Consider the following 26,630-nt stretch of genomic DNA (forward strand, 5'->3'; position numbering starts at 1 on the left):
GTGTGGTTAAATCACGCAGTAACCCTAACGAGAAGAATCCTCGCGTCAGATTTCCAACAAAATACTATTTACGTAAATTAAAGGCTTAGTAATAGCGCAATATATTCATTCCTCTGTCACGTTTTGGACTTCACTGACGACTTGTAACCTTCTGAAATTTGAAAGCATGAAAAATCGACTTGCGACGACTACATGGTGACCTTCCTGAAAGGTATTTGATATTAATTACAGTTCAAAGGTTTGGGTGAGAAAGGAATTGAAGGCTACTGCCCCTTCTCAAACGGATCTCTTGCTGGTATGAGCATGCCACTTCTTTTGTAAATATAACTGAATACATGTTTAATATTCTAGCATGCTATTTCTGTTGTCTCAGAACGCACAACAAAATTAATGTGATAGAAAAGTTGAATTTAGTCCACGACAAGCCCTTAAATCTTTGTGCATAGGTACAATTCACTGTTGAGTAGAATGCGCACGACAGGAATGCGACACCAAGTTGGGCATGCATTGCCACGTTTCCCAAAGCAGAATTGTATTCGCCATTCTGAAAACATTTTTGTAATCAAATCATGTCAACTGAGAATGACTTGACAAGACTGGAGCAGCCAAATAAATTCAATCGTTTTATCTCTTCCGCAATGGCAATTCCAGAATAATGTCAAATTCTGCAGTTGGGTTCACACTGATGCGCCCAGAATCTGTGACTACTTGTCAGTGTGTTGGCCCAGCTTCGGAATGCAGTAGTACAGCAGTTTTGCTTTGCAACGATTCGTCATGTTCTCGGTACATTTGCGAAGGTACGTGGCACCAGATGTATAGTCCGCCTGCTTAGCTGAGTGACAATGTGTTTGGGTACCATGCAGCGAGCCCGAGTTCGATTCCCGGCCGGGTTGGAGATTTTCTCCGCCCGCAAGTCGCCCAGTGTGGCGTCACCTGAAATAAGGCTTGCAATCCAGTGGCCGAACTTCCCTGGATGGGGTCTCCCGCCCATCAGGCCATACGATCATTTCATTTTTTACCAGATGTATATGCACAGATGACGCAATCCCTGTTAGCGTACGCAGAGCTGTTCTATGGGGCTCAGATCAGGGGAATTTGGCAACCGAGAATTTGGCAACCAAGACATCAGTGAGAGCTGACTGTCTTCATCCTCAAACCACTGTATCACGGTTATGGCTTTATCATGTACATTTATCCTGCTGGAAGATGCCAGCGTCACCTCGAGGACATCAAGAGTGGAGGGATACAGGTGGCCCACAATGATGTTAACTTGGTCTACAGCTGCCATCGTGCATTAGATTACCACCACAGGTCCCTTTGAATCCCAGGTGAATGTCTTCCATACCACAATACTACCTCTGCCGGCCTGCCCCTTATGGCGGTATACGTTTCGAGCAGCGTTTCTCCTGAATGACGGCTTAACCGGACGCGACTTCAACAAGAAATGTGACTGATCGCTCTGGTAGTACGTTGTGATTCATCCATCCGAGCGGCACTTTTCCTTGATCCACGGTCCAATTTCGATGATACGAGGCGTGTTTTTTTTAAGTAAGTACCGTTTTGAAATTAAAAAAAAGACGTGTTAAGATATCTCAGTAATTATATTTTTACATGAAAGCCAGTAACTTAATCTACGCACTGACGCCATTACAGTCTGATTCTTCCATTTTTACGTTGTATACTGTTTAAGTTGCCTCCGATAGTCATGAGTCCCGCCGACTGTGAAGTATGCCCTGTTATAAGATTTCTTAGTGCTAAAGGCCTAAAAGCGATCGATATTCATCGTGATATCTGTGCAGTTTACGGAGAAAACATTGAGTGATGAAATGGTATGAAATTGAGTGAGAGCATTTAAAGATGGCCGCACAAATGTGTATGATGAAAAACGGAGTGGTCGTCCTTCGGTCATTAATGGAAGTTCGGTGCAGGAAGTGGACAATAAGGTGAGAGAAAACAGACGCTTAACGATTTCCTCCTTGCGGAACGACTTTCCTAATGTTTCTCGTATGTTTTGTATGGCACTGTGACCGAGCACTTGAATTACCGAAAATTGTGCGCACGTTGGGTATCGAAAATGTTGACGGATGTGCACAAAACCAAATGTTTGGGCAGTGCATTGACTTTCTTTTAGCGGTACCACAACGACGGTGATGATGATTTCTGAAGCCAAATTGTTACTGGCGATGAAACATGGGTGGCCTACGTCACACCAGAATCAAAGCAACAGTCCATGGAAGTTGAGCAAGGGCATCGTTTTGCTGCAAGACAATGCCCGTCCGCGTGTGGCGAATCAGACCAAAGATCTTATCACATCTTTTCGAAGGGAAACTCTAGATCATCCTCCGTACAGCCCCGATCTTGAGCCCAGTGACGACCATCTGTTCCTGCACTTGAAGAAACACCTGGGTGGTCAGCCTCTTCAAGACGATGGCGAAGTCAAAACAGTGGTGATGCAGTGGTTAACAAGTCAGGCGGCAGACTTCTATGAGGAGGGTATTCAAAAACTGGTACAACGCCATGACAAGTGCCTCATTATTGACGAAAATTATGTAGAAAATTAGATTAAGGTGCAGGCTTTCATGTAAAAATAAAATTATTGAGATATCTTAGCACGTCTTTTTTTAAATTTTAAAACGGTACTTACTTAAGAAACACGCCTCGTACCATGCCATACCTGAATCGTAATTGACGATGCCGTTGAGTCAACATGGAAACATGTTGGAGTCGCCTGCTAGGGTTACACACGGTCCTGTGACATTACAGTGACCACGTGCCATTCACAGGGGGCAGGTGGCAGAACTAGTAGTGGAGGGTATATAAAGCGTGTCGCAAAGGGGGAGGGGGGGGGGCTGGGGTGGTCGGAAAACAGTGCAGTCGTTGTCGAAGCGATTTATGTGACGTCCAATAGGGCATTATCATAAGCTCGCGGGCCAAAGGTAGAAGCGTTTCCGAAACGGTTAAGTTTGTAAATTGTTCGCGTCCCTCTGTGGTTAAAGAATACTGTGCACGGCAAAATGTCCATATCAGAAACCGGCACAACAAGCCCTAGAGGTGAATGATGGTTGCAGAGATGTGTACGTGCGAACAGACGTGCAACTGTTGACGAACAGACAGCCCAGAAGAACGAAGGGGCTACCAACAGTATCTCCTCAACGACCGTTCAGCTAACGTTGCTGCGACAGGCACCTAGTTGATGCATCCAAGCTGACCAGCTTTCATCGGCGACGAAAGCTGGAATTTGGACGTCCAGTGAGTGGTAACAGCTGACCTTTTCAGATGAATCCTTTGGCGTGTACGGCGTGAAACATCTGAAAGAACAAGAGAGTGTGCGCCAATAATAGAGGGATACGTGCGTGGTGACACAGAATAACTGGAATGTTTGAAATGAGTAGTGGCAGCCATGGGCAGGTGGCAGCACTGCGAGTTCGAGACAGCGAGTAAACAGTCCGCCATTTCACTAATCGTGGATCAGTGGAACGGACAAGAGCGTGCGTTAGCCATAAAAATGTTTTATAAAAACAATGATAGTTTGTTAGCGGCGCAGAGAGAGTTTCGGCGTTTTTATAATTTAGGACGTCATAATGCCGTTCCGTCGAACGACGCGATAAAATGCTGGATTAATAACTTTGAAGAGACTGGATCTGCCCTCAAGAAGAAACTAATAGGACGAACATTGATGATATACGCCAGTCTGTCTTACGGAGCCCACGGCGTTCAATTCGTAAGCAAGTAGCAGTTGTTGGAATGTCCCGGGAGAGTGTTTTTTTATGTTAGCAGAAGAGCCAACACAGTGTTACGAGTGGAGGCCGAAATGCACGCGTTTTAGCTCACGCAGGCTGGCGCGGGGAGGAAAGAACCATACTGACGTGAGGTCTGGAACATGACAAGGAATGAGAATTCAGAATGAGGACATAATTAGTTTGATACTTAACTTTAATCCATTAATGATGAACGTCGCTCTTGACGGTATATGAGTCACAATATTATCTGTTCAGAAGACATTCTTGCAGATAGTACTTATAGTAACTGAATATGGCGCCTTGCTAGGTCGTAGCAAATGACGTAGCTGAAGGCTATGCTAAACTGTCGTCTCTGCAATTGAGAGCGTCTGTAGACAGTGAACCATCGCTAGCAAAGTCGGCTGTCAAACTGGGGCGAGCGCTAGGGAGTCTCTAGACTAGACCTGCCGTGTGGCGGCGCTTGGTCTGCAGTCACTGATAGTGGCGACACGCGGGTCCGACGTATACTAACGGACCGCGGCCGATTTAAAGGCTACCACATAGCAAGTGTGGTGTCTGGCGGTGACACCACAGTGTTCACAGAATTCTTCATCTTGATTCAAAATTTCATCCGTACACACCACAGATGGTGCAACAATTGAAGGACAACGATTACCGGTTACGATTACGATTTTGTCAACAAATGATAACAAAAATAAATAATGACGATGAATTTCTAATCAAATTGTGGATATCAGATGAGGCACATTTTCATCTCACAGGTTATGTGAGTAAACAGAACTAAACAGAACTACCGTTACTGGGCAAACACAAATCCTAATAACGTTCAAAGCGGCATTTACACGCTACTAAACTGACAGCATCGTGTGGTGTTTCATCACATTTGATTATCGGACCCTATTTTTTCGCAAATGAACAGGGAAACACAATAATTGTCAATGCCGATCGTTACGTGGAGATGCTACGAACTTTCGTTACACCTGCATTGAACAACTTCCCAAACGTTCAAGAAGCCTCCTTTTAACAGGGCGGAGCGGCATCACACACCGAACGGCAATCAATAGCATATCTGCGAGAATTGACAACCGTGTGATCTCACGATTCGGTAACATTCTCTAGATCGCCAGATTTATACGTTTGTGGTTTGTTTTTTTCTTCTTTTTTCTTGTGGGGCTACCTCAAGAGCAAAGTCTACACAACTCGGCCAAGAACCCTGGATGAGTTAAAACAGAATTCTGGATGCAGTACACAGTATCCCAGCTGAGATGTTGCAGCGTTCAATGAGGATTCGCAGCAGCAGATTTCACGAATGTATTCCTACAGGAGGACGCCATCTAAAGAACGTAATTTTAAAAAAAATGATACATGCCATCAATGTTTCGTAAATGGCAAAATTGTAAGGTTTCAATTACTATGAATGCAATTTCTTTCCTTCATCACTTCTTGTTTTGTAGGATTGTGGAAATGTTCCCGTTTTTCTGTGTCACCCTTTATTATCCCAGGAACAGCTTTTCTCCAGTATTTTGAGTAAGAAAATGGCAGAGGATGTGTCGGCTGTAAGTGAAAACCAAAATGGTTCTAGGCAAGGACGACTATGCCTTGGTAACATTCATTGTAGCAGACAGTTATTGAAAAAACGCAGAAATAAAAATAAAGGCACATAGGTGACCTCTGCGGACCTGCAGAAAGCGTGTGACAGTTTCCCTAGAGTAAAATTATGGGAAGCGATGGGGAAGATTAGTGTGACTATACAAGGACATAAAAGTAATTATTAAAATGAGAAACAAGATTACCCGACGAATTTTCGTTGACAAAGGTCTAAAAAAAGGTTGAGGAAAGTCACGTACCATGTTTAACCTTTCTTTGGAACAGCCCCTATTGGGCTGGTACTGGAAATGCTCAGGCATAGAAATAAAGTTTGGTGACGATATTTCTCATTTATTTGGAGACGATCAGCTAATATTCCCTCAAGATTAATAGGATATGTAATACATGCGGAGAAAGCTTAATGGGGTTTTGGAATAAATCTTTACAAGATAGAGTGCAAGAGTATGGGACAGAATTCGATGAAAATCGACACAGAGGACGGAGAAATAAAATCCTGCAGACGCTACTAGTATTTGGGAACAATAATAAATAACTCCAGTTCATGTGGAAAAGATACTAATTCCAGAATATCAGTGCGTAAGAAAATATTGTATGGAATAATATTATTCGGCAGGACACTGAGAAAAGACTGTTCTACAGTGTGGCAGAGAAATAGTTCTGCCCTATGTGATCACAAGTATCCGGACACCTGGCAGAAAATAACTTAGAAGTTCGTGGCGCTCTCCATCGGTAATGCTGGAATTCAGAATGGTGTTGGCCCACCCTTAACCTTGAGGACAGCTTCCACTCTCGCAGGCATACGTTCAATTAGGTGCTGGAAGGTATCTTGGGAAATGGCAGCCCATTCTTCACGGAGTGCTGCACTAAGGAGAAGTATCAATGTCGGTCGGTGACGCCTGGCACGGTGTTTGCGTTCCAAAACATCCCAAAGGTGTTCTATAGGTCAGGACTCTGTGCAGGCCAGTCCATTACAGGGATGTTACTGTCGTGTAACCACTCCGCCAAGGGCCGTGCATTACGAACAGGTGCTCGGTCATCTTGAAAGGTGCAATCGCCATGCCCGAATTTCTCTTCAACAATGGGAAGGCTCTGAGCACTATGGGACTTAACTTCTGAGGTCATCAGTCCCCTAGAACTTAGAACTACTTAAACCTAACTAACCTAAGGACATCACACACGTCCATGCCCGAGGCAGGATTCGAACCTGCGACCGTAGCGGTCGCGCGTTTCCAGACTGTAGCGCCTAGAGCCGCTCGGCCACTTCGGCCGGCAACAATGGGAAGCAAGAAGGTGCTTAAAACATCAATGTAAGCCTGTGCTGTGATAGAGCCACACAAAACAAGGGGTGCAAGCCCCCTCCGTGAAAAACACGACCACACCATAACACCACCGCCTCCGAATTTTACTGTTGGGAACATACACGCTGGCCGATGAAGTTCACCGGATATTCGCCATACCCACAGCCTCCCATCGGATCCCCACTTTGTGTTTCGTGATTCGTCACTCCACACAACGTTTTTCCACTGTTAAATCGTCCAATGTTTACGTTCCTTACACCAATCTTGGCTTCGTTTGACATTACCAACGTGATGTGTGGCTTATGAGCAGCCTCTCGATCATGAAATCCAAGTTTTCTCACCTCCGGCCTAACTGTCGCAGTGCTTGCAGTGGATCCTCATGCAGTTTTGAATTCCTGTGTGATGGTCTGGATAGATGTCTACCTATTACCTATTACGACCCTCTTCACCTGTCGGCGTTCTCTGTCAGTCAACAGACGAGGTCGACCTGTACGCTTTTCTGCTGTACGCGTCCCTTCACGTTTCCACTTATCTATCACATCGGAAACAGTGGGCCTAGGGATGTTTAGGAGTGTGGAAATCTCGCGTGCAGACGTATGAGACAAGTGACACCTAATCACCTGACCACGTTCAAGTCCGTGAGTTCCACGGAGCGCCCCATTCTGCTCTCTTAAGATGTCTAATGACTACTGAGGTCGCTGATATGGAGTACCCGGCAGTAGGTGGCAGCACAATTCACCTAATATGAAAAAGGTATGTGTTTTCGGGGGTGTCCGAATACTTTTGATCACATAATGTATATGGAGCTGAGATGTGACGTCAAACAAGGAAAGTTAGGAAGAAAATTAAAACAGTGGAAATGGACTAGATGATAATATGTACATCTTCATGTTTTGTTGCGCAATGACTGCTCCATTAAATTTCGGATGTACAGCCACATACGTTCAGGTTTTTCTTCTAATATTTCGGCTGTACGAAGTGTGTGAGAGAAGTAATGAGACTGACAATACTGCGAGCGATCTGGAAACAGTGTTGTTCTACTTATGTAGACCGGTGTGTTCATCCTTTCCAGATGCTCTGTCAGAGTTTCAGCTTCTTACAGGCATCACGTTATTTTTGACAGCGCCATCAGTGAAGTTGTGTTTTTGCTGTGTGGTACGCAAGTGGAACAGCGGAATTTAGATCAACGTCATGCCATCAAGTTTTGTGTTAAATTCGGGGAATCCGTGAGGGTTACGTTTGAAAAGTTGGAACAGGCCTATGAGGAACATCTAGAGCAGAGGTTTTTCGCTGGTACAAATCGTTTTTGGAAGGCCGAGGACACCTTGAAGGTGAACATCGCTCGGGGGAGACATTCAACTCCAAAAACTGACGAAAACGTGGTACGTGTGCGTGCTCTTATGAGATCAGACAAACTTTTAACAATAAGGCCGGTGGGTAACATGTTAAACTTCGACACGTTCACGGTACATCAAATTTTGACCGAAGATTTGCACACACGAAAGTTTTGTGCCACAACGGTACCCAAAAACCTCACGGCTGGGCTGAAGGACGATCGAAGAAACGTGTGTGTTGATCATTTTGAGAGGACTGCCAATTACCACGAATGATTCAGTCACAGGTGTGGTACACGTGCGGTTTTTCTAGTACGATCCCGGGACAAAGCGGTAGAGTGAGGAGTGGCACCGTGAGACATCTCCTGAACCGAAAAAAGCTCGAATGAACAAATCAAAGGTCAAAACAATGAAGATTTTGCATTTTGGTTGTAGAGGTATCGTGCATAAAGGGTTTATTCCTTCAGTACAAACTGTCATCCCAGTGTTTCACAAAGATGTCCGTAAAGGATTAAGGAAAGGGTGAATCGAGAGAGACCGGACGTAGCTGACAATTGGGTGCTGCATCATGACAACGGCCCAAGTCACACGGCCACTTCCATCACGGTATTCTTGGCCTCAAAAGGCATTCCTCTTGTTCCACAGCGCCCTAATCACCTGGTCTGAGCCCTGGTGACTTTTTTCCTTTCCTAAATTGAAACATATCTTAAATGGACGTCATATTGGAATGCAGGAGAACATTCGAAAGAGTGTGACCGACATAGCTGCCGAAAGGAAGTGCTTTGGAGGAGACAGTGTTGTTTGAAAAAAGAAATAGAAACTTTGGTAGATAAAAAATTAGTCTCATTACTTTTATCATGTACCTCGTATATCGTTCAGCCATCTTCAGAGTGAGCCGAAAGACTGACGCTGCAGCTCTTGCTCCGTCCTTTTAACCTCGCGGACCGCACCATTGTGCATGCTGCCACAGGTACACGGCGCCAGAGATGTTGATCGGCGGCGAGGAAATGCAGCGTGCATGAGTCCTATCTTAGGCTGCGCAGTCGATCTACACTGTGATGTGGATGTATCACTGTGAGCCGCACGGTCGCGACGTCTTTGTAAGTTTTATTACAATAAGCGGCGGTTTCCATGACTTACCCAAGCTGAAGCCGCTATCTCTATATGAGAATCTAGGGGCTAACGTTGCTGGCTCTGAATCGCGGGGTCCAGGGATCGATAACCGGCCGGGTTGGGGATTTTCTCTGCCCGAGGACTGGGTGTTTGTGTTGTCCTCATCATGTCATCATCATCGTTTGTGAGAGTGACTAGATTGGATTGTGAAAATAAAACTGGACTGTGTAAAAACTGGGACTCGGTACGGGCGCTGATGACCGTGCAGATGAGCGCCGCCAAACAAGTTACCATCATCATCATCATCATCATCATCAACATCATCATCATCTACATGAGAAGTTTGCGGTTAACGAGGCAGGATCGGATACAAAGCAAAGAAGGTATGGAGGCGAATGGAGATTACGTGCTCCATAACAAGAACATTGGAGAACGGAGCGCTTCAGTAGTGCGGTCACGTATAGAGAATACCTAATATTAGGTAGCGAGAATACCTAACATTAGGTAGCCAAGGCAGATTTCAAACTGGAAGCCGCTCAGGAGGAGGAGCAGGAGAGGAAGGCCAGCGCTAAGATGGGAAAAATACAGAAGGAAGCAATGGAAGACAGAAACCTATGGCGGGATGTTAACGAAAGAAGCCTGTTGAGTTTGAAAACGGGGAACTCCTAGGAGAGGCGGGTGGATGAAGCGGGGGGAGGAGAGGAACATCGAAGAAGAGGAAATAGGAGGGGCAGACGTAGGAAAAAAATAGATGGCGGCGATTGCCTACGGAACCCAGCATCCGGTGATTGCAGCTCTGCCTGTTTAAGGTGCCTGTCTCGAGAGCGGCGATTTCTTTGTGGGCAGTCCGCAGCCCGTTGGGTGAGGTAACCGGTTTCTGCTTCCTGCGATGCATTCCATCAGCTTGGAAAGCGCCATGCCAGGGTGTCACTTCTTTCAAACTTTCAGATCTCTGCACCACACATCTAGGAACGCGGCTTGCGTAACAGTGCTGTCATTACGTCAAAGAAGTAAATGATTCCATGTCGGTTGTTTTACGCTTCTTCATTGTTCGGCTGTGCGCGACACGTTTCGGGCGTCACGGGCATTTCCGAGCACATTTTGGTGGTGGTGGTGGTGGTTAGTGTTTAACGTCCCGTCGACTACGAGGTCATTTGAGACGGAGCGCAAGCTCGGGTTAGGGAAGGATTGGGAAGGAAATCGGCCGTGCCCTTTCAAAGGAACCATCCCGGCATTTGCCTGAAACGATTTAGGGAAATCACGGAAAACCTAAATCAGGATGGCTGGAGACGGGATTGAACCGTCGGCCTCCCGAATGCGAGTCCAGTGTGCTACCACTGCGCCACCTCGCTCGGTAGCACATTTTGGAAACGGGAGAGCGTATTGCGCGCAAAGGTCGTTAAGAATTGGAGAACCGTAACTGACTATTTTGTGATACTCATTCTCGAGTTCTTTCAGTGTGAAAATCAAATGATATCGTGCATAGAAGACCAGTAAAGTAGAATGACACCGTAGAGTTAGAATTTCATACTCATCACTTCGTACCTCGTCATTCCGTAGCCCCTGACTTGATTGTGGTATTTTATTAGGTTAAAAGATCATTTGTGTGACTTGACAAAAGACTGTTCAAGTGATTGCTGTATGTCTTTCGCTTTTACTTGAAGGAAAGTAGTAAATCACCTTTTCCTTAAAGTTATTTACTAGTTTTTCACAAATGGGCTAGCTTTGAACTTAAAAAAAGCGTAATTCATCCATTTTCGTACAGTCGAAAATACTCCATCTAGTGTGAACCATGTAGTCGACCTATTAAAAAGTTTAGGTTGAACTACTTCTACCATAAGAATAATTGATAAATTTGGGGAAATTAATAAGTTAACATATTTACGTATTTTCATTCACTGTCCTCTCTCTTAATTGAGTGATCAGCGCCTCTGACTGCCATGCAGCTGGCACGGGTTCGATTCCCAGCCAGATCGAAGATTTTCTCCGCTCAGGGGCTCGGTATTGTGTTGTCCTCACCATCATTTCATCATCGGTGACACTCAAGTCGCCCAATGTGGCGTTATCTGGAAAGACTTGCAACTCGACGGCCGAACTTCCCAGATGGGGACTCCCGGCCATCAATGCTTTCGATCATTTCATTCACTGGTGTCCCGTGGAATAATATTATGGTATATCTCCTCACTTTGGCAAAAAGTATTCATTGCACAAATTATATCCGGAGTTCACATGCGGTGAGTTTAAATGCATCTGCATAAACGTTTTAGAGCAATAACTGCAACCTCGCAGTAAATATATTCACTCACGAAATTTGCGTTCAACAATCCATTGGTGACTGACAATAACAGAGAGGTAACTAGATTGATTAGTGAATATTGGCAAGAAAGGAGTGCAGTAGTCAGCTATACAGCTCTATGATAATTTGCCCACTGAAATAAATTGTTTGGTTGACAGACGAAGTGCTTTCAAATGTAGATTAAAGGCGTTTCTCCTTAACAGCCCCTTCTATACTATAGAGCAGTTTCTCAATAGTTATCAGAATGATAGCGCTTCGTTCACATATCGACAAATCTGGTGTAGAACCACACAATGAATCCAATGAAACTGTCAATATTGTCAGAATAAACAAGTCATTTTACCTGTCTTTATTTATTAGAAACAAAACCACGAAGATCACAGTTAATGTTTTACATTGTTACAGTCGATCTGTTTGTCATTCTAGCTGTCGACTTATGCTTCTACAGAGAGAATAGTCAAGTGTTTGTGCAGTAAATTTTTTTTCCCTCTACCAAGAAAGGTTGCCGGCAAGTCAGCAGTGTCGAACGAGGAGCAATACGGTTTCAAATGGTTCAAATGGCTCTGAGCACTATGGGACTTAACATCTGTGGCCATCAGTCCCCTAGAACTTAGAACTACTTAAACCTAACTAACCTAAAGACATCACACACATCCATGCCCGAGGCAGGATTCGAACCTGCGACCGTAGCGGTCACGCGGTTCCAGACTGACGCGCCTAGAACCGCACGGCCACACCGGCCGGCCGCAATACGGTTTGTTACCTATGTACAATGCCACCAGAATTATCAAATAAAGGGTTCTACTGTTACCAATTCAGTCTTACTTCAAGCACAAATCCTCTAATTGAGCTCGTCAAGCCATAAATAAAATTCTCTCTTCAAAGTTTGGTGAGGAATTAATTATGGGTTGGACATTTTCATTCTTATTTCTTGTGAGTTTTGTAACACGTATCGACGCTGAACGTAGTAGCGTTTCAGTATTAAACAATTATCGATGAATTTTTTTGTTACGTAAAGGAATGTACTCGCAGTACAAAGGATGGGGGCCATGGGGGTGTACTTTATGCGCACCCTTTGAAAATATCGTAATCTAGTCATGTACTTTATATTTTAAATTTTGAAAAAAAAATAGTTTACAAAATCACTTAACGTGATTTGTTGACGCGCAAACCAGCCGATCCACGCCCACTGCAAATGTTTCAGATATCTTCTTTCGCGGCCCCTACTCTAGTCCCGCTACCCTTTAAGAGTAGGTTCTGTCAAGGCAAAACTCTGGATTATAATCCCAGTCCGACTCTCTGATTAATCTGCAATAAAATTTAAAAACAGCGGACACTCTGCTGCAGAATGAAAGACCCATTCTGGACTTCCATTACCATTGCCAACGATCGACCACGACACTGTCAGAAAAATATGGGAGGCGTTTTCTATCTTTTCTTTTTTTCATTTGAAATGCAATCTTCCCAATTACCAATCTTTATTACTATAAGATTAATTTCTGGGATAACATGGTAACCTTCACGATTTACATTATAGGTTATAAAGCATGCTGGAGGGAAAAAGAAGTGTCTCCTAAATGATCAGCTTGTTACTAAATTCTGATGCCGTAAGATCCTTGCTTACTAATGTGCAGCAAAATTTGTGGTGGCAGCTTTCCGTATAGTTTTGTCTTGTACCAGTAGAGAACCGCTGAGCCCCCAAAATATCATTGTTAGCTTATTCACTGATCATTAATTTTCAGTCCCGTAATAATTACACCTTTACTTATCTGACTAGTTCTCATCCACTCTTACTGAACTATGCAAGTACTGCCAGTCTTACGTTGTGCATGTCGGGCCTCTATCGCGTCTCATACCATTTCATCTTAATCCAGGACTTAGTTTGTGTATGTCTGTTCGGGAGTATAAGTCAGCCCATGAACATATAGCTAAACATACACGCTCCTGTATGTATGTTGCTAATTATCTAGCTTTTCAATAGTTAAAACAGGACTGGTTTCTACTTGTGTGCCCTACAACATAAAATTTTAAATGTACTTTGTATCTAAATCTATTACTATTTTTAAAAGCATTTGTGAGATAAATGTGCCTAGTCTACGTCATGTAATTTCATTAATTTATTATATAGTAGTATAACTTTAATGAGCATTTTAGGTTGTGTGTCCTTGCATCGGCACTATCATTTGACCAACGGACCAGTTTCTTCTTTATGTGACATTTGCATGTAGTATTTATCTTCAATTTTCATCTATTTTCTGTTTTTTGATTAATAAACTCCCAAATAATTTATGTCCTAAGCTATTTTCACATAATTTTAACTTATTGTGTTTCAGCTTTGAGGCATTTTTACAATGAAAAACTTGCTGGGAATAACGTACTTTTTCCAGACTCTGTTTCAACACATTGTCGTTAGTTGTATATAAAGATTCTAAATAATTTTCTTAAAAATAACGCTTCACCACTTACGGTCTACCAACACTATCTACCGCGGTCGACGCACACTTGTCACAGGCGTTAATGCGCCTCGGCGTTCAGTACAGAGTATGTGTCGCACGATGTAGAACGACGCTTCCAGCATGTTTACCATTTCATTGATTGTACAGCCCTGATCCTTCCCTTATATATCCACTGGACCACATTACACGTCGAACAAGGTAATTATTTCGTTTCTTTTTCCGTTTTTTCCTCCTCAAATTTATGGACTATAACTTTCATAAAAATGACCGGTTGCAGTTCTTGCCCCTTTTTTTTAAATACATTCCGTTTATTTCAAGGTTGTTATTGTTGTTGTGGTCTTCAGTCCTGAGACTGGTTTGATGCAGCTCTCCATGCTACTCTATCCTGTGCAAGCTTCTTCATCTCCCAGTACCTACTGCAACCTACATCCTTCTGAAACTGCTTAGTGTATTCATCTCTTGGCCTTCCTCTACGATTTTTACCCTCCACGCTGCCCTCCAATGCTAAATTTGTGATCCCTTGATGCCTCAGAACATGCCCTACCAATCGATCCCTTCTTCTAGTCAAGTTGTGCCACAAACTTCTCTTCTCCCCAATCCTATTCAATACCTCCTCATTAGTTATGTGATCTACCCATCTAATCTTCAGCATTCTTCTGTAGCACCACATTTCGAAAGCTTCTATTCTCTTCTTGTCCAAACTAGTTATCGTCCATGTTTCACTTCCATACATGGCTACACTCCATACAAATACTTTCAGAAATGACTTCCTGACACTTAAGTCTATACTCGACGTTAACAAATTTCTCTTCTTCAGAAACGATTTCCTTGCCATTGCCAGTCTACATTTTATATCCTCTCTACTTCGCCCATCATCAGTTATTTTACTCCCTAAGTAGCAAAACTCCTTTACTACTTTAAGTGTCTCATTTCCTAATCTAATTCCCTCGGCATCACCCCATTTAATTTGACTACATTCCATTTTCCTCGTTTTGCTTTTGTTGATGTTCATCTTATATCCTCTTTTCAAGACACTGTCCATTCCGTTCAACTGCTCTTCCAAGTCCTTTGCTGTCTCTGACAGAATTACAATGTCATCGGCGAACCTCAAAGTTTTTATTTCTTCTCCATGGATTTTAATACCTACTCCGAATTTTTCTTTTGTTTCCTTTACTGCTTGCTCAATATACAGATTGAATAACATCGGGGAGAGGCTACAACCCTGTCTCACTCCGTTCCCAACCACTGCTTCCCTTTCATGTCCCTCGACTCTTATAACTGCCATCTGGTTTCTGTACAAATTGTAAATAGCCTTTTGCTCGCTGTATTTTACCCCTACCACCTTCAGAATTTGAAAGAGAGTATTCCAGTTAACATTGTCAAAAGCTTTCTGTAAGTCTACAAATGCTAGAAACGTAGTTTTGCTTTTCTTAATCTTCTAAGATAAGTCGTAAGGTTAGTATTGCCTCACGTGTTCCAACATTTCTACGGAATCCAAACGGATCTTCCCCGCGGTCCGCTTCTACCAGTTTTTCCATTCGTCTGTAAAAAATTCGCGTTAGTATTTTGCAGCTGTGACTTATTAAACTGATAGTTCGGTAATTTTCACATCTGTCAACACCTGCTTTCTTTGGGATTGGAATTATTATATTCTTCTTGAAGTCTGAGGGTATTTCGCCTGTCTCATACATCTTGCTCACCAGATGGTAGAGTTTTGTCATGACTGGCTCTCCCAAGGCCATCAGTAGTTCTAATGGAATGTTGTCTACTCCCGGGGCCTTGTTTCGACTCAGGTCTTTCAGTGCTCTGTCAAACTCGTCACGCAGTATCTTATCTCCCATTTCGTCTTCATCTACATCCTCTTCCATTTCCATAATATTGTCCTCAAGCACATCGCCCTTGTATAAACCCTCTATATACTCCTTCCACCTTTCTGCGTTCCCTTCTTTGCTTAGAACTGGGTTGCCATCTGAGTTCTTGATATTCATACAAGTGGTTCTCTTCTCTCCAAAGGTCTCTTTAATTTTCCTGTAGGCAGTATCTATCTTACCCCTAGTGAGACAAGCCTCTACATCCTTACATTTGTCCTCTAGCCATCCCTGCTTAGCCATTTTGCACTTCCTGTCGATCTCATTTTTGAGACGTTTGTATTCCTTTTTGCCTGCTTCATTTACTGCATTTTTATATTTTCTCCTGTCATCAATTAAATTCAATATTTCTTCTGTTACCCAAGGATTTCTATTAGCCCTCGTCTTTTTACCTACTTGATCCTCTGCTGCCTTCACTACTTCATCCCTCAAAGCTACCCATCCTTCTTCTACTGTATTTCTTTCCCCCACTCCTGTCAATTGTTCCCTTATGCTCTCCCTGAAACTCTCTACAACCTCTGGTTCTTTCAGTTTATCCAGGTCCCAACTCCTTAAATTCCCACCTTTTTGCAGTTTCTTCAGTTTCAATCTGCAGTTCATAACCAAGAGATTGTGGTCAGAATCCACATCTGCCCCTGGAAATGTCTTACAATTTAAAACCTGGTTCCTAAATCTCTGTCTTACCAAGGTTATGCATCTAATAAATGAAGGGCGCATGTATTTGCCTCGCCTATTTTTGTTGCAAATGACAAGGGCAATGCATTTTTGCAGATATTTTGTCATCGATACCCATAACTTGCTTATCAACATTTAGCGGTATGTTCAATTTTTAATTCTCCTAATTTCGTCCAATCCCACTGTAGGGTCAAGGCTTTCTAGTTCCATTGTATTTTAATTTAGGCGAATCTGAAGATGCCTTGAATTAGGCAGAACGCGCATCAATGATGAATAACAACATCGCAACAAAGACTGTTTTCTTCTCCTTATTTACATAAAGAAATTTGTGTTTGACACTCTTTTTCTGTTGTTGCAGGTAAGTTGAGCTTCGCATCATCAGTAAAGCCATACCAGATGCGTAAGTATAGATAACCTCTCAACTTGGTGATGGAGGCTGCCTATGGACATTCTAGTGTTCGTTGCCCACTTTTTCAGAGTTGGCTGTGCCAGAAACTTATTTATTTAAATACAATAGATGTGCCGTCTGGAAGGAGTTTCCTGTATTTTGACACTTCAAGTTTATTCGGCGGATCTGTTCAGTACCTGGCTACAGAGTCTGCCGCTGAATCACGTTGTGTAAATTCCACATCATTAGCTGCCGGCAACTATTAAACATCGTAGGCGGTCACTGCTTGCCAGTAGTAGCTAGCAGAAACCCACCAGCCGACATCTAACACCTACAATTCCTACATCCCTGTGCAATAACAGCTCCAGAAATTGTTGGAATTACGTGGTTTATACTTTTAGTGCTTACGACAAGTATACACATCAAAAAAAGCTTTGCATGACCTCGGTTCCGAGAGTTCCGGAACCTGTACAGAAAACTGGAGTAGAGATCAACATAAACATCACTTCTGCCCTTTTTGTTGCTCATGAAAAGCACACATTCCATGTTTTACAAACATACAGCGAGACCTTCAGAGGTGCTGGTCCAGATTTCTGTACACACCGGTACTTCTAATACCCAGTAGCATGTCGTCTTGCATTGATGCATGTTTGTATTCGTCACGGCATACTGTCCACAAGTTCATCAAGACACTGTTGGTCCAGATTGTCCCACACCTCAACGGCGATTCGGCGTAGATCCCTCAGAGTGGTTGCTGGGTCTCGTCGTCCATAAACAGCCCTCTTCAATCTATCCCAGGCATGTTCGATAGGATTCACGCCTGGAGAAAATGCTGGCCACTCTAGTCGAGCGATGTCGTTATGCTGAAAGAAGTCATACACAAGGTGTGCACGATGGGGACGCGAATTGTCCATCAAGACGAATGCTTCGCTGATATGCTGCCGTTATGGTTGCACTGTCGGTCGTAGGATGGAATTCACGTATCGTACAGCCGTTACGGCGCCTTCCATGACCACCAACGGCGTCCGTCGGCCCCACATAATGCCACCCCAATACAGCAGGGAACCTCCACCATGTTGCACTCGCTGGTCAGTGTGTCCAAGGCATTCAGCCTGACAAGGTTGCCTCCAAACTCGTCTCCGACGATTGTCTGGTTGAAGGCATATGCGACACTCATCGGTGAAGAGAACGTGATGCCAATCCTGAGCGGTCCATACGGCATGTTGTTGGGCCCATTTGTACCGCCGTGCATGGTGTCGTGTTTACCAAGACCATGGGCGTCGGGAGTGAAGTTGCGCATCATGCAGCCTGTTGCGCACAGTTTGTCGTAACACGATGTCCTGTGGCTGCTCGAGAAGCATTATTTAACATAGTGACTTTGCTGTCAGGGTTCCTCCGAGCCATAAACCGTAGGTACCTGTCGTCCGCTGCAGTAGTAGCCCTTGGGCGGCCTGAGCGAGGCATGTCAGCAACAGTTCCTGTCTCTCTCTATTTCCTCCATATGCGAACAACATCGCTCTGGTTCACTCCGAGACGGCTGGACACTTCCCTTGTTGAGAGTCCTTCCTTGTACAAAGCAACAAGGCGGACGCGATCGAACCGCGGTATTGACCGTCTAGGCATGGTTAAACTACAGACAATATGAGCCGTGTACGTCCTTCCTGGTGGAAGGACTGGAACTGATCATTGTTAGAGTGTGGAAACTGAGGATGAGGATGGGGGGGGGGGGGAGAATTAGGTAATAGCCGAGTCGTGAAATAAATTGATTACTTCAAAACTAAGCAGCCCACGCATGAAAAGAACTTCCCTCGTCAAATTCACGGCGGCTGTGAATCCAGGTACAGCTAACAAAATAAAAGATTGGATTAAATGTGTATCCTTTTGGCCGTGGATGGAGTAACCTACTAGTCAGGTAATGAATGCTCTGTGCCTGCGATAAACATATCTGGAGGAATTCTAAGAGATATCAAGTCAGTTTATTTTGACCAGTGATGAATCTTTTTTTGTATATAATTTTGAAATGGACATTAAACAGCTCCCTTTTTCATTCATTTGATTTCTTTATCTTCCATTCTTTGCAGTTGAATTCGCTGTCGCAGCCAATAGCCAAGCCATCAGAGTGGATGGAATAGTATTGCCATTGGCCACAGCCAAACTAAAATTACGAGGGGACTGATGTTTGGTGTGTGGGGTGCTCAACTGCGCGGTCATCAGCGCCCGTACAAAGTTCCAATTTTTGCACAGTCTAATTTTTTATATAGTCCAATCTAGTCACTATCACTATTGATGATGATGACAACACAAACACCCAGTCCCCAGGCAGAGAATATCCCCAACGCGGTCGGGAATCGAACCCGTAACTCCGTGATCCAGAGCAACGCTAGCCACTAGACCATTGCTAGCTGCGGACGCAGGGGACTGTGATTAAATCGATTCCATTCTGAAGGCTTCACTGACAGCAGAAGGATTGCTTGAGAATGGGGTTGCGATCCCGTGTCTAGTCGCTGAGAGCGTAATATAAATAAACAAAACAAAATGTACATACGGAACGTCTATTTCCAAAAGAAACACTTTTATCAGCTACGGACCTGCCGAAAAAATTCTCCTTCAAAAGTAGTGGAGACCATCGTGTATTTTCTTCTTCTTCTTCTTCTTCTTCTTCTTCTTCTTCTTCATCATCGTCATCGATTGCCTTCCCCATCCACCATCCATGTGATCAGACCATAGGAATCCGCGATGTTGTGACTAATTTTGTGCACTCCATTCTATTTTCTACACCCCTTTAAATGTCTCCACTACCAAAGGTTTACAGGTCTATTTCACCAACCATCTCTGCCGAGGCATTCCTGCGGGCCTTCTGCCATCTGGAAGCATATTAATTGTAATCTTTAAAATTGTTCGATTATTGTCTAAACCACTTGTCGAGCTCTTAACCAAGCTTTTAGTAGCTGGGGTGCCAGCACACATCGTCTAGCTCTTCACGGCGGTGAACTCCCCACTACACAGATTCTATGTCAGTAATCAGGGAGCAGATTTTCCTAGACCAGCAACTTTCTCTCCACAGTGAGCTGTTTCTATCTTGTTTTCTTCTATTCCTATCGTGACGACCCTAGAGAATGACAAGGAATACTGGGCCTAGTGGAGAGAGCTCTCTACATACACTAGCTTGTTGTGAGCATAGACGTGGTTTAAAAGTATGCGGACACCCCTACGTAATGCGGAATTGACCACTAGATGTTATGAGAGGCTGACTTGTCTGTGTAATATTAAGCGATGTGTAGTGTGTTGTGGGTAGAGACGCAGGGACAGCAGAATCAGCAGAACTGGGCAGGAGAGTTCAATGAATTCGAACGTTGACTAGTCATCGAAGTTACCCGTGTGATGAGTCCTTCAGCGAGATTGGAATCATCCTAAATCTGCCCTTTTCCGCCCGTTATAAATCGTGAAGTGGAAACGTAAAGGAAGAACCACAGCTAAATCAGGACGTAGGCGGACCTTCTGCATTGACAGACGGGCACTGTCAAGCCTTTGCTGAGGATGGATGTAAAAAAATCCCGGGACATCAGCAGAAGCAATCACAAGTTCCAGTTTGCTACCAGCAGTCGATCCTGCACAATGTGCGTGAAAAATTAAAAATAATGGGACACAATGGTCCTGCAGCTCCTCACAAGACACGCTTTTCTGTAGTCAGTATTATCGACGACAGTGGATAGTGGATAACTAGAAATGAGTTATTTGGAGGGATGAATTGCACTGTACCCTGTGGTTACCCGATGGAAGGGTTTGTGTTTGTCGATTGCGTGGAGAACGTTTCCTGCCTTCATGTGCAGTGACAACAGTGAAGTGCGAAGGGGGTGGTGTTGCGTTATAGTGGTGTTCTTTCGTGGTTAGAGTGTGGTTCCCATATTATATTTAAGAAAAAGTAAACTGCAGCAGCGTATGAACACATTTTACGGCATTGTGTAGCAGCCTGTCAAAGCACCGTCAGTGAGATTATGAAATGGTTTCTGGATCATTAGATTTCTGAAATGGACTGACTTCCTTCGAGTTCTGACCTGAGCAGCTTTGGGACGAGTAAGACTTGCCGCCAGACCACAGCGTCCAACACCACTACCCTTTTCTGGTTTCGATTATTGACGAGGAATGGGCTGCCATTCCTCCATAGAGATACCTCACTGAATGTGTCCCCGGCAGAAATGAACCCGTCGTAAAAGCGAGGAGTGGGCACAGCTCATAATAAAGTCCAGTAATACATGCCCAGATACTTATCAGGTAGTATGTATTTTCTTCGATTCTGCGTTGGGCATCTGAGGTTCGATTCCATGTGGAAACCTCTGGTTCACCAAGTTTAGTCTCTGATGCACTGTGCCCAGGTTACAGGCGTACTTGAATTTCTTGACCTCCTTTCATCCGTTTTTACTCTTATTCTTCACCTGTTTTCCTATTACCATTAATGAGTATTGACGTCCCAAAACTGCAGCTGAGTTTTCACTATATTTTTGCATCTCCTCCAGCACTCTTGTCATTCTGTAGCTAATTCCGGCGAGACTATTTTGATTATTCCCGTCACAAACTATTACAGTCTCGAAAGTTGAGTTTACTCAGTTTCTCGCCGTTTAGAATGTTCTCTGATTGCGTGGCCCGGTGTTTTTCTGTCTGTAGTCGATGCTAGTTATTTATTGCCGTTATTACAGAAAAAGTGTTGAATAGCCTAACCTTGTAATCAGTTTACTTCGCCGCTCGTGTTGTCTGTATCTTCATGTATTGAATGCCAACTACTGTTCGAAAAATAAACGTTATTTACACCGTTAGAAAGAAGCTTACAGAAAATGCTTCAAAGGAGCTCAAGCGCGCAGAGCCTCCACGGGCAATGGTGAGGTGAAACATCTGTGTGTCAGGATCGAAATAGAATTTAACATGGGTCTATCAGTGGTTCAAATGAATTTTTTCTAAGGGGTAACAACAAAAGAATTCTTCTGTTTTACGGTTACGAAACTAAAGTATTTATTTGAGAATCATTATTATTACTATTTCATAAGACTGTAACACTGATCACTAACTTACCTTTCTTTCGAACACGAACATTAACCGGTGACAATTTCGTTCAGGTTAAAGCTTACGAAACGTATGTATGAACATCATCTACCCCTACACACATAGTCCACTTTTTACACACAAACTTTTTATTTTCTGCCAAGCATCTATGACAGTAAAACCGAGACCTGTTAATCACAGCCGGCCGTGGTGGCCGAGCGGTTCTCGGCGCGTCAGTCCGGAACCGCGCGACTGTTACGGTCGCAGGTTCGAATCCTACCTCGGGAATGGATGTGTGTAATGTCCTTAGGTTAGTTAGGTTTAACTAGTTCTAAGTTCTAGGGGACTGATGACGTCAGATGTTAAGGCCCATAGTGCTCAGAGGCATTTGTTAATCACGCATGCTTTAATATCTCATCAAAACGCCTTCTGAGCTGTAAGTAATTCCCTCAGTGGACCACAAATTGCTTTATTGTTCATTTGGCAACAGATAATCATCTAATTGACGGCATTACACAACAATACCTACGTTGTGCAAGGTCTTCAAATTTATTATTATTATTATTATTATTATTATTATTAGTAGTAGTAGTAGTAGTAGTAGTAGTAATGATGTTATGTTATCCGGGGACCTAGAAACGACGGAGAGGCTCCGTCCCCGCCGCAGTCGCAGTGATCCGCAACCCCACGATGACTACCGCAGTCCACTTCACCCCTCCGCTGCCCCACACCGAACACAGGGTTATTGTGCGGTTCTGCCCCCGGTGGACCCCCAGGGAACGTCTCACACCAGACGAGTGTAGCCCCTACGTTTGCGTGGTAGAGTAATGGTGGTGTACGCGTACGTGGAGAACTTGTTTTCCGCAGCAATCGCCGACATAGTGTATCTCAGGCGGAATAAGGGGAACCAGCCCGCATTTGCCGAGGCAGATGGAAAACTGCCTAAAGACCGTCCAAAGACTGGCCGGTTCACCGGCCCTCCACACAAATCCTTCGGGCGGATTCGTGCCGGGGACCAGGCGCTCCTCCTCGCCCGGAAAGCCGTGCGTTAGACTGCACGGCCAACCAGGCGGGCAGTAGTAGTAGTACGACAAAGCGTTGGCAATCTAAGGTCGTCCAATTTCTACCAGTTCAGAAGTAAGTCCAGCAGTGAAATAATTTACAAACAGTAAGTGTAGCGCATGCATCTTAATTCAGTTGCTTTTAAATGGAGGTGTAGAGTGTAGATGAAACAAGTGTCTCTTGGGAGAGGAGTGGTGAAGAGCAAGCATATTTTGTAACAAGTGTGGATAGTTTGCTTTCTTTTCTGAACAGAACTTACTCTATAGGCAGCACTCGCGGCGCACTGCTAAGTGTTTCGTATTCAGTAAAAGAGGTTGTTAGAAGTAAGCAGAATCATTAGTTCATGATATAATAAGACACAGAAACAATCTTTCGCCATTCTAAAAATCAAGTGTTCAAATAGAATTTTTTTTTCCTTTCTAAAATTTAGTTGCACACTGATGTCAATGACGTTAGTGGTGGTGGGGGTAGTAGATAATATCCGATTGCAGTCTTGGGTAACGGCCTCAGAAAGGTTGGGAAACACTGAACGTGGACTATAACATGGATATCACTTAAGGCTTCAAGCCCTCGTCTTCATTGATTTCATACTTCAGCTGCAGTGTGTGCTGTGCTGTCTTCATGACGCCGAGAAAACTTATAATGATACTTCTTTTACTTTTTGTGCTCAAATTCTTGTGCTCTTTGTTTAATCGTGGGTCAACGAAAGGTGCTGATAGCGTTTTGCTCTCTGTTAGCACGTCGCGTGTAAAGGAACTTGTTCTAATTTATGTTATCAGCCGATATTTCTTTCCCGTGTTGATGTAAGTTAACCCAGCGTCGAAGCACTCACCATTTTTATCATCATCATCATCAGACTGAAAATAGGTAATTTCAAACAGAAGTGCGCGAGAGCGACCGATCCTAGTTGCAGCTGTGGACGGCCTCGATGTTCGAAATAAATTAAGTGTTTATCGCGTGGCTGAAGTACGTCATTACTCGGCGCTCTTGTGAGTGGCAATTGACTTTAATCGTCCTCTCGTCAGGCACGAACCAGGTGCGCCCTTCGCTACGGGAAGGGAAATTATCTTGTTGTGGTAAAAGGATCTCCAGGCACGATTCGTGCTGTCAGCTATTGGTTGTGATATTTTCCTCTAGCGGTAACCAGTTGTCCATGTAGTGACGTTTCTTGTAGAGTGTATGTCGTCAATCTTTTCTCGCTGTGCGGCCATTGTAATCTGCACTGCGCAGAATTAAAGGATCACTTTTTCGAAACACTATAGTTATTTCCCTTTGCAGCGTATAAGTTTTAAATTTTTCTCAAAGGTGTCTACAACGTTCCTCTGTAATGATGCAAAAGCGTGACGCCCTGGAACGTCACTCTTGGGCTCACAGACGCTTCAAACAGCAAGATGTCTACAGATACGAAAAAAAGATGAAATCTCGGAAGTTCATGTGAGGTGTAAAGGTGGTCATTGGCACTAAATTTAATCAAAATTCTACCGAACGTCACCGTGGACATGTCTCACTTTGGGAAGGTCGTCGCACCCCTCTTACCCATGCTTTATCCCTCCTAATATCTGCGCGATGGATGTTAGGACCGCGACGCTCAGCGCTGAATTCACTGTTTTATTAGGATTGGCCAAGGAAAATATTTCAGACCTACCGCCGCTCAGAAAAGGCCACAGGGAAGTGGCATAAGGAGCGTCAATGAAACCACCTCTTTCTTGTGCCTTTGATTCACACACAGTTTGCTGTCTAAATCGAGACTTCACAGTGTGATGAGCAACAGGCCGACGTTCCTGACATACTTTTGCCGCGCGGGATTAGCCGAGTTGTCTGAGGCGCTGCGGTCACGGACTGTGCGGCTGGTCCCGGCGGAGGTTCGAGTCCTCCCTCTGGCGTGTGTGTGTGTGTGTGTGTGTGTGTGTGTGTGTGTGTGTGTGTGTGTATGTATGTGTGTGTGTGTGATCGTACCCCTTTGGAGTGCAGTGCGACCCAATTTTTTTTCTGTGGTGTTCGGTGTGGAACCACAAGGGACCGTTCAGAAACATTCGGCGAAATTTGACCACTGTCCGAACTAGCAAAAAGTGCTTATACTTTTTTAGCCCAATGGGTGCGGAATCACGTAATGTGCGAGCATTAGGTGACGAAGAGAATGTAAAATTTAGACGTTTGGATCGGTCCGGGGAACGTGCACAGATTGCTGGAGAGGTTATGGCGACCGCTCGCGATATGCGGGAAATCCGCGGTATGGTCCGAACCCAAATTTTCACCTAATACAGCTGACGTGAAAGAAAATGCAAGCAGCGAATAAATTTTCGTGACATGAAGACAGTCTCAGATAAGCTGCAATATGGGGTATCGCTCACTGCAAACGGCGGTCCCTCGTGGCAGCTTGCCCTTTGCACTACTCAGCCGGGTGGCGGATGTGCATATTATTTACGCCGTGTGCATCTGCCGCCTACGCACAAGGTCGGGAACACAGGAGGCGGCAGGTTCCCGCGGGACACGGGAGCCGACCAGCGTTCCCGATAAACTGGATTCCTACTCCTACCTCCCCAATGACTTCCCACACTAGCTTGTTGGCTCCCACGCGTTTCCGTCGGACCACACGAGCATGTAAGCTCTCCGGTCAAAACGGTAACCACTCCCTGGTTGCACTGCAGCGCTGAAACGTGGCGTAGAAACCATACCAGTCGGTCATGTGACCCTCCATCGCTGTCGTAAATGGCAGTGCAATGAATTGTGTGTGTGTGTGTGTGTGTGTGTGTGTGTGTGTGTGTGTGTGTGTGTGTGTATGTGTGCGCGCGCGCCAGTCGTTTGTATACAAGCAGCGCACGATGTTGGTTGACTTAAAGACATCACCTAACGGCAGATGGGAAATTATGTAACACTCGCAGCTATGTAACATGGCCTAAGGACAGTGGTCGTAAAAAGATCCTTCACTGAGAGTGACTGGAAACTAATGTCATGTCCTACCAGCGGTAACTTTCTTTAATCTGACAGTCATTGCTGTTTTAGGTCGATATCAACCATTTTCTGAGCGAACGTCGCGTAGGGAATTGCATGTAGCATGTAGTTGGCTTCTGCAGTCTGCTACCTCACAAAAGGCCGTGGGTCAACACAATGTGAAGTTCTAGCTCTTCATTTGCCCACACCACACAGAAACTGGTCGGTATTTGTAGTACATCTTGTAAAGATATGTCTAATTTGAATAATTTAAGAGGGCGCGCAAGCTTTGCTCCAAAGATTGTATTTAATGGCCACCGGCGATGAAAAACAATGTTACAGATATTTTATGGAGTGCAATGAGCTTTAGTCCTGGGATGCTAACGAGGAATATAGATTCTTCTTGGAGAGATTGGATTTGGAGAGTGGACGGGATAAAAGATTGGAGGCACCATTAGAGCTATTTTGTGATTTTGAACGAGATAGTCAATGATATTGAGTGTTAATGTTGCAGTAAGGTGTAGGAATATTAACTATATGTGTGAATGAAACTCGTATACGCTGAAAGGTAATCTCCACGTATTATTCGTCGATAGTCACGATTCTGTGAACACTGAATAAATTCTCAGCTGCCACGATCGCTACAATCATTTTAGTCATATAGATGCCCGATTTCAGCAATTAACTCTTGCCATCTTCGGGAAAGATGGGACCGAAAACGCTAGGATATAGCTACTAACATAACAGCACACACAATAAAGTCCAAAATTTACAATAAATGGGATAGCAACCCTACGCAGTGTGCCTAAAAAGTTCAGTGAATCGTG

The sequence above is a fragment of the Schistocerca nitens genome, chromosome 5 (genome assembly GCF_023898315.1).
Source record: "Schistocerca nitens isolate TAMUIC-IGC-003100 chromosome 5, iqSchNite1.1, whole genome shotgun sequence".
In the NCBI taxonomy this organism is placed as follows: Eukaryota; Metazoa; Arthropoda; class Insecta; order Orthoptera; family Acrididae; genus Schistocerca; species Schistocerca nitens.